Source organism: Heterodontus francisci, chromosome 6 (genome assembly GCF_036365525.1).
Source record: "Heterodontus francisci isolate sHetFra1 chromosome 6, sHetFra1.hap1, whole genome shotgun sequence".
In the NCBI taxonomy this organism is placed as follows: domain Eukaryota; kingdom Metazoa; phylum Chordata; class Chondrichthyes; order Heterodontiformes; family Heterodontidae; genus Heterodontus; species Heterodontus francisci.
The window spans coordinates 18,656,852-18,669,729 of NC_090376.1; positions in this window are offsets into that span (position 1 = coordinate 18,656,852).

Genomic DNA, 12,878 nt, shown 5'->3' on the forward strand with positions numbered 1-12,878 from the left:
GGGTCCTACCATCTATTGTATATTCCCTTGCCTTGCTCGTCCTCCCAAAATGCATCACCTCACACTTCTCAGGATTAAATTCCATTTGCTACTGCTCCGCCCATTTTACCAGCCCATCTATATTGTCCTGTAATCTAAGGCTTTCCTCCTCACTATTTACAACACCACCAATTTTCGTGTCATCTGCGAACTTACTGATCATACCTCCTATATTCACGTCTAAATCATTAATGTACACTACAAACAGCAAGGGTCCCAGCACCGATCCCTGCGGTACACCTCTGGTCAGAGGCTTCCAACAACCCTCGACCATCACCCTCTGCCTCCTGCCACTAAGCCAATTTTGGATCCAATTTGCCAAATTGCCCTAGATCCCGTGGGCTCTTACCGTCTTGACCAATCTCCCATGCGAGACCTTATCAAAAGCCTTACTGAAGTCCATGTAGACTACATCAACTGCTTTACCCTCATCTACACACCTAGACACCTCCTCAAAAAATTCAATCAAATTTGTTAGACATGATCTCCCCCTGACAAAGCCATGCTGACTAGCCTTGATTAATCCTTGCCTCTCCAAGTGGAAATTAATCCTGTTCCTCAGAATTTTTTCTGATAGTTTCCCTATCACTGATTTTAGACTCACTGGCCTGTAATTACCTGGTTTATCTCTACTACCCTTCTTGAATAATGGTACCACATTCGCTGTCCTCCAGTCCTCTGGCACCTGTCCTGTGGCCAGAGAGAGGCTTCTCACCAGGCCCACTCAGCTCCTGTCTTCATTACAGCCTTGGTACAAACATGGACAAAAGAGCTAAACTCAAGATGGGAGGTAACACTGACTGCCCTTGACATCAAAGCAGCATTTGACTGAGTGTAGCATCAAGGAGCCCTAGCAAAATAGAAATCAATGGAATCAGGGAGAAGCTCTCCGCTGGTTGGAGTCATACCTAGCAAAGGAAAATGGTTGTTATTGTTGGAGGCCAATCATCTCAGTCCCAGAACATCAGAACAGGAGTTCCTCAGGGTAGTGTCCTAGGCTCAACCATCTTCAGCTGCTTCATCACTGACCTTCCCTCTATCATTATGTCAGAAGTGGGGATGTTCACTGATGATTGCACAATATTCAGTACCATTCACAACTACACAGATACTAAAGCAGTCCATGCCAGTATGCAGCAAGGCAGGCTGATAAGTGGCAAGTAACACTCGCGCCACACAAGTGCCAAGCAATGGCAATCTCCAACAAAAGAGAATCTAACCATCTCCCTTTGACATTCAATGGCATTACCATTGCTGAATCCCCCACTATCAACATCCTTGGGGCTACCATTGACCTGAAACTTAACATGATCAGCCATATAAATACTGTAGCTACAAGAGCAGGTAAGAAGCTGGGAGTTCTGAGGGGAGTAACTCACCACCTGACTCCCTACCATCTACAAGGCACAAGTCAGGAGTATGATGGAATACTCTCCATTTGCCTGGATGAATGCAGCTCCAACAACACTCAAGAAGCTCGACATCATCCAAGACAAAGCAGCCCGCTTGATTGGCACCCCATCCACCACTTTAAACGTTCACTCCCTTCACCACTGACACACAGTGGCAGCAGTGTGTACCATCTACAAGATGCACTGCAGCAACGCACAAAGGTTCCTTCCAAAGCCCTGACCTCTACCACCTAGAAGGACAAGGACAGTGGACTATATGGACAGGTAGGAAATGATAGGGGTGGTTTTCCTTTTCACCTCTCAACTGACTGCAGACAGTGTTTTTATTAGAATTGTGTTTTAACCCCTTATGCGTTTTAATTGTCAATAAACAGGCAAACAACAGGTTTTCTCATAGGTTTAAAGAAAGATAAATGTTTATTAAACAAAAAAACCCAAAAATATGCAACTTCACCCAAACACACATGCATGCACACACAAACACGAGAAAAGATAGGGATTGAAAGTTAGCATGCATTTAGGTCTTTTTTTTTTTTAGAGTTTATGGTCAAATCTTGGCCGTAATTTTACGCCCCACCAGAGAGTGGGTTTCTGGCGGTGGGTGGGGGCATGTAAAATTTAGTGAGAGGCATTTTATTTGGGGCGGTGGCGAGAACCAGCCCACCCACCCCAGTCCAATCAAGGCACTTAAGTGGCCAGTTAATTGGCCACTTAAGGGCCTCCACCCACCGCCCCCAGGATTTTACCCTAGCCCAGTCGGGCAGCCCAGGCCTGACAGAAGCCGCCTGACAAAAGCAGGGGCACCCCTGGCGAGGCCCAAAAACTTACCTTTTCCCAGGGCGTCCTTCCTCTTCTTGTTGATGCTAGGTTGTGGTTCCAGCAGTGGCTACTGCTCCCAGTGGCGTTTCTGGGACTAAGAGCTGCCGGCCCGCTGATTGGTTGGCAGCTCCATTAGGCAGGACAGAGGCAGGTTCGCCACTGACATTTTAGTCGGTGGACGGCTCCCCTCCGAAGAAAGTAAAATTCCAGCCCTTGTTTCTTTTCCTGGGACAAAAATTTAAGCGGTGCGGACCTGTTCTTCCTTTTCTCCTGGTTCACTGGAGTCAAACCTTAGAGAGTTTCAGCTGGACAGATGCTTAGCTGCTGACCTCTTCTTTGGTTCAATCTCAGTTACAGTCTGATGACTAAGATCCTGTTTCAATCTCTCAGGTGGGGAGTTTTCAAAGGTCACCTTTTCGTCTCTCCTTCTTGGCTGGAATAGATCTCTCTCAGCCTCCTGGCTGGCTTTCTGCCTTCAGCTCTGCTCTGGCTGCTTGTACAGAAAAGTCTCCTTTTAAAAAAAAAATCTTATCTTGGTTTCGGTCAGGTGACTGAAGTTGTTCTTCCCTGTTGTTTTCATACAATGTCTCTGAATGTGTGGCCATTTTTAGACAATGGTATTTGACTGTTGCTTATCTTGTTAAAGTGGTGTTTGGTCACATCTATTATCCAGAGTTTGTGTCTGGAGATACTATGTCTACAAAGGTCATTGTTAGTCCAACTAGTTGAAAACATAGCCATTAACATGGAATGGGGCCATTCACATTTCTAATACTTTCTTCAAGGCTGGTCCAGATATGATGATGGTTTCAGTCACCAGCAGTCACAGTACAGGAGAGGTCACCTGACATCTTACTCCGTTTCGTCTGGTAGCAAAAGTGTGTTGTGACAAAAACCCCACATGCCAAATGGAAATATTAATTTCATCATGTGGAACTTTGCCTGAGACTTTTACTGGACATTGTTACAAATAACTTTTAAAACAGAACAGCTAGAAGCCTAGATAGCGACATGCAATTTGCACATGAAAAACCCAAAGGATTAGTCCAGAGACAGATGTGATTACTCAGCCTACCCACAACAATGGGGTGCTTTCTGATTCACTTATCTGAGATAGCCTTGTCAATGTTGATAATCAAAAGCCATCAACACCCATTGACTTTGAAAGAGCCAACCCCACCTCCTCCCCCCACCAGTATATCTGAGCAGCTTGAGGGGAGAGCCTTTGAATTTCAGAGACCATTCCAGAGGATTCTGATTCAATCGCAAAGAGGTGGTCATGTCATGTGACCACTTGTGCAACTCTGGGTGTTTGTGCATTGTGATTCAGAAGGCAGACAGTAACTGAACATCATCAAGGGAACAGCATCTCTCTCTCTCTCCCTCTCTCCAGTAGAGATCCAGAGAAGTCTCAAGCTGCACCTGGTGGAAGCCAAATCGACAGGTCCTTACAGTCAGCAACTAGGGGAAAAAGATGAAGCCCCTCTTCTGTCTTCCAGAACCTGAGAAGAAAGCCCGACCCATGTAAATGGCCCAACGAGGACTTCAGGACTTCAACTTCAACTCAGAACTCTGGGACTATGTTTCAGTATTTAAGTTCCATTTTTATTATGGACTCTACTCGAACCTCCCCACTCTGTTTTTCCCTCTGTCATCTATTTGTGTGTGCGTGTGGCTCTTGTGTGAATGTGGGCGTGGATGTGTAGCATATTTTAGTAATTTTAACTGGTTAGAGTGGTAAGGTTAATAAACTTACATCTTTCTTGTTTAAACTCAAGAAGCCCTGTCTGATTACTTCATTTGCAACTATATTAGAGGAACAGGAGCGAGTACTCACTGAGGTGGTAAGTTAAATCACTGTGTTAAAAAGATAAACCCTGTTGCGGTCAAACCAGAGAAAGGGGCTAAAGGGAACCCTGAGACCCCTTCCTCTCCTGGTCATAATAGTGTCCATTTTTTGGAGGTTAATTCGTCAGTTTATAGTTCATAATTTCTCCTTACGTGGGCGTGACACCTCCCCGCAAAAAGAGAAAGAAATGAAATTCCTTATTATTTCCTTTTTTATTGTTGTTTTTTGTTTTTCAGAAAGAAAGTAAGGTAAAAACACATGATAGCACACATCCAACAGAAGTCCCAATGCTTCCTTTTCAATGGTGGAATATTTACTTTGGTGTTTATTTAATTTCTTTGAAAGTATCCAATTGGCCTCTCGATGCCTGAGTCATCTTGTTGGATTAGGACTGTTCCTACTCCTACATCGCTTGCATTGATAGCCACTTCAAAGGTTTTGTTAAAATTTGGGGTTACTAATACAGGTGCATTTGTTAAAATTGCAATCAACTTTTCAAAAGCTATCTGGCCACACTATCTTAGCATTTTTCTTTAATAGATCAGTTCAGGGGGCAGCTAGGGTGCTGAAGTTGGGAACAAATTTTCTGTAGAAACCACACATCCCCAGGAATTGAATTATTTCTCTCTTGCTGTTGGTCTTGGGTATGTGTAAATCTATCAGGGTTTGTACTTCTGCTGCCCTGACACCTGACCTTGGCCTACATTATGTCCTAAATAGATCACTTTGGTCTTGGCGAACTCTCTTTTAGCTAAATTGGCCACTCGGTTAGCATTTTGCAGACCCTTTAAATAGTACTTTTAAATGGTTCAGGTGGTCTTTCCAGGTGTCGTTATAGACCAACAGGTCATTCAGGTAGATGACACAGTTGTTTAAACCAGACCCCACATGATTCATCAATTTCTGAATTGTTGCTGGGACGTTCTTTAAATCGAATGGGTTACATTGGAATAAGCCATCTGGTGTTACAAAAGTTGAGATTTCTTTGGCTTGGGTGGTCATGAGTACCTGCCAGTGGCCTTTTATTAAATCAATTTTACTGATGTAGGTGGAGTTGCCTACTCGGTCAATACAGTCTTTTTGAGCTGTCGGATTTGGGGCCTAATACAATAGGTGAGCTCCAGCTGCTCCAACTGGGTTCAACGAGAATACTGTCTAACAAGTTCTGGATTTCTTTGCGATCTTGAGCCAATTTATCGGGGCTCAGTCTATATGGGTTTTGTTTCATAGGTGGGGTCTCTCCTACATCTACATTGTGAATGGTTAAAGAGGTGCAACTTAGTTTATCCCTACAAACATCCTCAAACTCTGTTAGCAGTGTTGCTGGGTCCTTTCCTTGCTTGTCAGTCAAATAGTTAAACACTGTTTCTCGTCTCCCTAAGATCTCTGTGTTGGTCTTCTTCACAATTGTTTCCTTCCTCCACTGTTCTCACTTCCTGACATGCATTCACTGGTTGGCCTGATTTCCAATTGTGGTATTTCTTCAACATAATTATGTGGCACAGTTTTTGTTTCTTTCTTGGTTTTGGGGTGTTAATCAGGTAATTTACTTCACTTATCTTATTCCCCATACTGTAAGGGCACTAAACCTCACTTTCAGGGGTTTGCCCTGCAATGGCAACAGTACCAGTACTTGTTCCCCTGGTTTACATGCTTAAGCTTCAGCATTTTTGTCTGCCTTTTCATGTTTTTCTGAGAGGTTTTAAGGTGGGCTTTTGCCACAGAACAGGCTTTAAAGAGTTGCTCTTAAAAGGTTGAGATGTAATTTAGCAATGAGTTTCCTCCCTAGTTGAAAAAGGTAGCCATTAACATGAAATGGGGCCATCAACATTTCTAATGCTTTCTTCAAGGCTGGTCCAGACATAATGATGGTATATTTGTAGTACAGGAGAGATCACCTGACCTCTTATTCCATTTTGTCTTGTAGCAAAAATGTGTCTATCTTTTGGAACGTTAATTCATCAGTTCATTTCTTATATAGTTCATACTTGCTCCTTGCGTGGGCGTAACAAGATCCCGTGGGAACACCACCACCTGCAAGTTTTCCTCCAAGCCACACATAATCCTGACTTGGAACTATATCGCCGTTCCTTCTCTGTTGCTGGTCTAAAACGTGGAACTCCCTCCCTAACAACACTGTGGGTGTACCTACATCTCGAGAACTGCAGTGGTTCAAGAAGGCAGCTCACCACCACCTTCGCAAGGGAATTTAGGGATGGGCAACAAATGCTGGCCTTGCCAGCGATGCTCACATTTCCATGAAAGAATAAAAAGAAATTCATTGGCATCTAAGTATTAGTAGAAACTAGGGAGAAGAACAACAACTTCGATTTATATAGTGTCACACTACAAAATGTTCCAAGGTGAGCATGATACAGGAGACAGTATGGCAAGATGAAGAAAGGCATGTTCAAAGAAGTAAGTTTTGACCATTGAGCCATAGTTTTCAGCACAGTAGGAGACCATTTGGCTCATCATATCTGTGTGAGAGCAGTCCATAATTAATGCTATTCCCTTGCTCTCTTCCATAGCCCTGCTTTGCTTTTTGAAGAGGTGAGAATAATGTGAAGATTATAGAGTGAAGAGAAATGTTGGCTCAAAGCACTGAAATTCTGGTTTTCCTAAACCAATGGTATAATGAAAATGGTACCTACTGAAGCTTTATTTTATTTGTTCCCCTTCTTTCCTCTCCTAAAAGTGCTGACCCATGTTTGGCTATAGATTCACCTTCAATCAAGTGGCCAAATGAACCGTTTGGCAGACACCACTGGCTAGAGTTCAGCAGGGTTACCATTGCCAACTGTAGCATGCCAACGGCTGCCCTAGCTGAAACCAGCTAACTCGAGGAACTGAATTTGGAAACACCTTGGGCTTTTTGGCTACAATTCTTTTGATATAAATATAATTCTCAATACACAGAAAACTAATATAAATACAAATAGCAACTTAGGTCCCACCCCTGATTACTTTTTTAACTGCTGCTGAAAAGTACATATAGTGAGCATCTGGAGAGGATACACTGTGACTTAGCCGTGATTCTTTTCCAGGCAAATAGCCTGCTGACATAACTGGGAAAGTGGGCAGTTAAAATCTATCTGGATGGTCTACTGCCAATACCCAACACTGATCTCACGACCTTCTATTTTAACTCATTCTCCTGAGCAGCTGGCAAGAATAACTACCGGACGTAGGCATTTAAATATGCAAATTGGAGTGCAATTACATCATTCAGTCCAGACAGCAAAGTTAACTGGGTCCTGAAAGAGGACCAAACAGGAACATTTCTGTTACTTTCCTTGTGCAGCCAGTAGGAGCATTCCTGCCATACTAGAAGCCCACTTGTTTTTAAATCCCTCAATGGCCTTTCCACTCCCTATCTCTGTAATCTCCTTCAGCCCCACAACCCTCTGAGATATCTGCACTCTTCAAATCCTAGCCTCTTGAACATCCACAATTTCAGTTGCTCCACCATTGGCAGCCATGCCTTTGGCTGCCAAGGCCCTAAGCTCTGGAATTCCCTCCCGAAACCTCTCTACCTGTGCTTCCTCCTTTAAGACGTTCCTTAAAACCTATCTCTTTAACCAACCTTTTGGCCATCTGCCCTAATATCGGCTTATGTGGCTCGGTGTCAAATTTTGCTTTATAACCCTCCAATGAAGTGTCTTGGGATATTTTACTATGTTAAAGGCACAAAATAAATACAAGTTGTTGTTGCTGTTCTTGTTGTTGTAACTACCTTCCTTGTGACAGCATGTTAGCCGCGATGATTCCTTCAGTGTCTGCTGGCTGGCGGCTTTCCTTCCTGGACAGGCGGCTAACCAGTGGCATGCTGACAAAGGCTGGGAATTAAAATTGCGACAGCTTCATGCTGTCAAGGAAGTCTGGCGCTCACCTCTTTCTCATGGGCCCCAACGCCTCCCCCCCCCCCCCCTCAAACCCCATACTGCCCATTTCCCGCTGTTAGTTAAAATTGGGACTTGAGTGTCAGCGTGAAGATCTGCCACTTGGCTGCCAGAGCCCTGTGGAGCCAAGCCTGAATCATGCAAGCAGGTCATTCTTGAATCAACCCTTTGGCCTGTATGAGATACTTGCAGCCCACGGTGAATCCTAGACTTTATTCAGCACCCATTTAAAAGAAAACACATAGGAATGGGATAATAAACATTACTAATATCTGCTTTCAAAGTAACAGATTAGCACAACCAGTTAATCAAAGCAATTAGCATACTTATTTGTGTAATGCGATCACGACAGTAATTCCTTTTATAAGATTTACAAGTGCAAGTGATTAAGTAATTAGCTTACATCTCCACAGATTAGAATTGCTCCAAGTTCCGCTCATTCTGGTTATCGATGATTACAGCGCTTAGTTAAAGTAACTGTTTTTCTCAATGAGGTTCATCTGTTCTTGGTCAAAATTGAAGTGTTTATAAATGACCTTGCCGACACTGCAGAGAAAATAGAACCCCTTTATACCCATTTGCTGCAGGTTCCCAGTCCGAAGCTACTCCTTTATTCACCAGGGAAATAAGTACTGCATATTAAATTCAATTGAAAAATTATGTACACTTGATAAAATAAGGCATACTTTTCTGTGCTCGCATATCTAAAAACAGCCATCAAGGATCCCTTTGTTGCTCCCACAAGCAATTGCCTGAGGGATGAAAACTATTTCTCAAAAGTTCTATACTTACTCTCATATTTACAAAGTAATTTGATGGTTAGTGTTAATTTCCTAAATGCGCACATTAAAGGCCATGCAGGAGAAAATTTTGAAAGAGAAAATCATAAAAACAGCAGAGAATCAGCAAAATTACTACCATGTGTGCTGCCCTGCCAACCAGATTGCAGTATAACTGCGTTTGACCTGTTGAACCTTTGCCAAATCAATTTTAAAGGCAATGTTCTCTAATGAAGGCCTAATTTTTATTGCCACTCCATTGACTTCAAAGTAGTTCAAGTTGCCAAACATAATTTCGCTAGAGGTATTTTCAGGTGCAGTGCAAATGGCTCATAAATAATTTCCCCATTAGGCTATTTTCCCATTAAGCATCCCCCCTCTCAAGCATTCTTTGTCTGTTATATCATAATTAAAGATTGCTCGGATTTTCAGACTAATCATAGAGTTAGTGCTGTTTTGTTTTGAACATGACAGTGTAATTGGTTTTGATCTTTTCAATAAAAAAAGCCATTATTAAATAGCAGAAAGCATTGCAAAACACATATACCAAAAAAGCTTTTGTACACCATGGATCTTTCACACAGCATGTGGGCATTTGTAACCCTGCACATAGTAATTCTGTGCTGCTCAGTGTAACCGGAGATTTCCATGTAGGCTGATTCTTGGTACAGTGGACGATGGTTTGGGGGAATCATTGTTGTCACCTTGTTTTAAGTATATTTGAATCAAAGGAGTTGGTGGATTAATAACTCTTGCCAGCAGGAAAGAACAGTATGTTCTATCTAGATGTGGATAAACCAACCTGCAAAAGTTCGGTTCGAAGCTCCCTTAACGAACTGGTGAGCAAAATACAATGATCGACGCAGACTAGAAAAACCTAGGTTCAATGTTTGGTCAAGAAAGAAAGCAAGAAAGAGGGATAAAAGAGAGAAATTGCATTCATATAGCATCTTTCTTAACCACATGATGTCTTTGTACTTAAGTATTTTTGAAATATAGTCACTGTTGTTGTGTAGGAAACATGGCAGCCAATTTGCACCCAGCAAGGTCCCACAAACAGCAATGAGATAATGACCAGTTAATCTGTTGATTTTGGTTGAAGGATAAGTTTTGTCCTGGACTCCAAGGAAAACTCACCTTCTGTTGCTCAAAATGGTGCCATGGGATCTTTTACGTTCACCAGGAGGGTTAATGTCTCATCCACAAGATGGCACCTCTGGCAATGCAGCACTCCCTTCGTACTGCATTAGGGTCTCATCCTAGATTTTGCGCTCCAGTCTCTGGAATGGGACATGAACCTACAACTTCTTGACTCAGAGGAGTGTTACCATAGTTGACCTCAATAGTAAGGAAGTTATAATTGACATCAGCTGCTCCAACATAAGGAAAGCAAAACTCAGTCTGCTTCTGATCAGTAACTAGTCACCTCTTCTCTAAACTTTTCCTTATACCATGGTTCAATGAAGAGTGTAGGAGGGCATGCCAGGAACAGCACCAGGTATACCTCAAAATGAGGTTTCAGCCTGGTGAAGCTACAACCCAGGACTTCTTGCATGCCAAACAGTGTAAGCAGCATGCAATAGACAGAGCTAAGTGATCCCATAGCCAACGGATCAGATCTAAACTCTGCAGTCTTGCCAAATCCAGTTGTAAATGGTGGTGGACAATTAAACAACTAACTGGCGGAGGTGGGTCCACAAATATCCCCATCCACATTGCTGGGGGAGCCCAGCACATCAGGGCAAAAGGTAAGCCTGTAGCATTTGCAATAATCTTCAGCCAGAAGTGCCGAGTGTATGATTCATCTCGGCCTCCTCCTGAAGTCCCCAGCATCACAGATGCCAGTCTTCAGTCAATTCAATTTACTCCGCGTGATATCAAGAAATGACTGAAGGCACTGAATAATGCAAAGGCTATGAGCCCTGACAACATTCTGGCAATAGTACTGAAGATCTGTGCTCCAGAACTTGCTGTACCCCTGGCAAGCTGTTCCAGTACAGCTACAACACTGGCATCCACCCGGCAATGTGGAAGATTGCCCAGGTATGTCCTGTACACAAAAATCAGGGCAAGCCCAATCCAGCCAATTACCACCCCATCAGTCGACTATTAATCAGTAAAGTGATGGAAGGTGTCGGCAACAGTGCTATCAAGCGGCACTTGCTTAGCAATAACCTGCTCAGTGATGCTCAGTTTGGGTTCCGCCAGTGCCACTCAGCTCCAGACCTCATTACAGCCTTAGTTCAAACATGGACAAAAGAGCTGAACTCAAGAGGTGAGGTGAGAGTGACTGCCCTTGACATCAAGTTAGCATTTGACCGAGTATGGCATCAAGGAGCCCTAGCAAAACTGTCAATGGGAATCATGGGGAAAAATCTCCGCTGGTTGGAGTCATACCTAGCACAAAGGAAGATGATTGTGGTTGTTGGAGGTTAAATATCTGAGCTCCAGGACATCACTGCAGGAGTTCCTCAGGGTAGTGTCCAAGGCCCAAACATCTTCAGCTGCTTCATCAATGGCCTTCCTTCAATCATAAGGTCAGATGTGGGGATGTTCACTGATAATTGCACAATGTTCAGCACCATTCGTGACTTCTGAGACACTGAAGCAATCCGTTTAGAAATGCAGCAAGACCTGAACAATACCCAGGCTTGGGCTGATAAGTGGCAAGCAACATTCATGCCACACAAGTGCCAGGCAATGACCATCTCCAACAAGAGAGAATCTAACCATCTTCTCTTGACATTCAATGGCGTTACGATCACTGAATCCCCCACAGTCAACATCTTGGGGGTTGCCATTGACCAGAAACTGAACTGGAGTAGCCATATAAATGCCAAGAGCAGGTCAGAGGCTAGGAATCCTGCGACGAGTAACTCACCTCCTGACTCCCCAAAACCTGTCCAATATCTACAAGGCACAAGTCAGGAGTGTGATGGAATACTTAGATAGATAGGATCTATTCCCATTTGGAAGAAAATGGGCTTATCAGTGATAGGCAACATGGTTTTGTGCAGGGTAGGTCATGTCTTACCAACTTAATAGAATTCTTTGAGGAAGTGACAAAGTTGATTGATGAGGGAAGGGCTGTAGATGTCATATACATGGACTTCAGTAAGGCGTTTGATAAGGTTCCCCATGGTAGGCTGATGGAGAAAGTGAAGGCGCATGGGGTCCAAGGTGTACTAGCGAGATGGATAAAGAACTGGCTGGGCAACAGGTTACAGAGAGTAGCAGTAGAAGGGAGTTTCTCAAAATGGAGACGTGTGACCAGTGGTGTTCCACAGGGATCCGTGCTGGGACCACTGTTGTTTGTGATATACATAAATGACTTGGAGGAAAGTATAGGTGGTCTGATTAGCAAATTTGCAGACGACACTAAGATTGGTGGAGTAGCAGATAGTGAAGGTGACTGTCACAGAATACAGCAGAATATAGATAGATTGGAGAGTTGGGCAGAGAAATGGCAGATGGCGTTCAATCAGGGCAAATGTGAGGTGATGCATTTCGGAAGATCCAATTCAAGAGTGAACTATACAGTAAATGGAAAAGTCCTGGGGAAAATTGATGTACAGAGAGATTTGGGTGTTCAGGTCCATTGTTCCCTGAAGGTGGCAACGCAGGTCAATAGAGTGGTCAAGAAGGCATACGGCATGCTTTCCTTCATTGGACGGGGTATTGAGTACAAGAGTTGGCAGGTCATGTTACAGTTGTATAGGACTTTGGTTCGGCCACATTTGGAATACTGCGTGCAGTTCTGGTCGCCACAGTACCAAAAGGATGTGGATGCTTTGGAGAGGGTGCAGAGGAGGTTCACCAGGATGTTGCCTGGTATGGAGGGCGCTAGCTATGAAGAGAGGTTGAGCAGATTAGGATTATTTTCATTAGAAAGACGGAGGTTGAGGGGGGACCTGATTGAGGTGTACAAAATCATGAGAGGTATAGACAGGTTGGATAGCAAGAAGCTTTTTCCCAGAGTGGGGGATTCAATTACTAGGGGTCACGAGTTCAAAGTGAGAGGGGAAAAGTTTAGGGAGGATATGCGTGGAAAGTTCTTTACACGGAGGGTGGTGGGTGC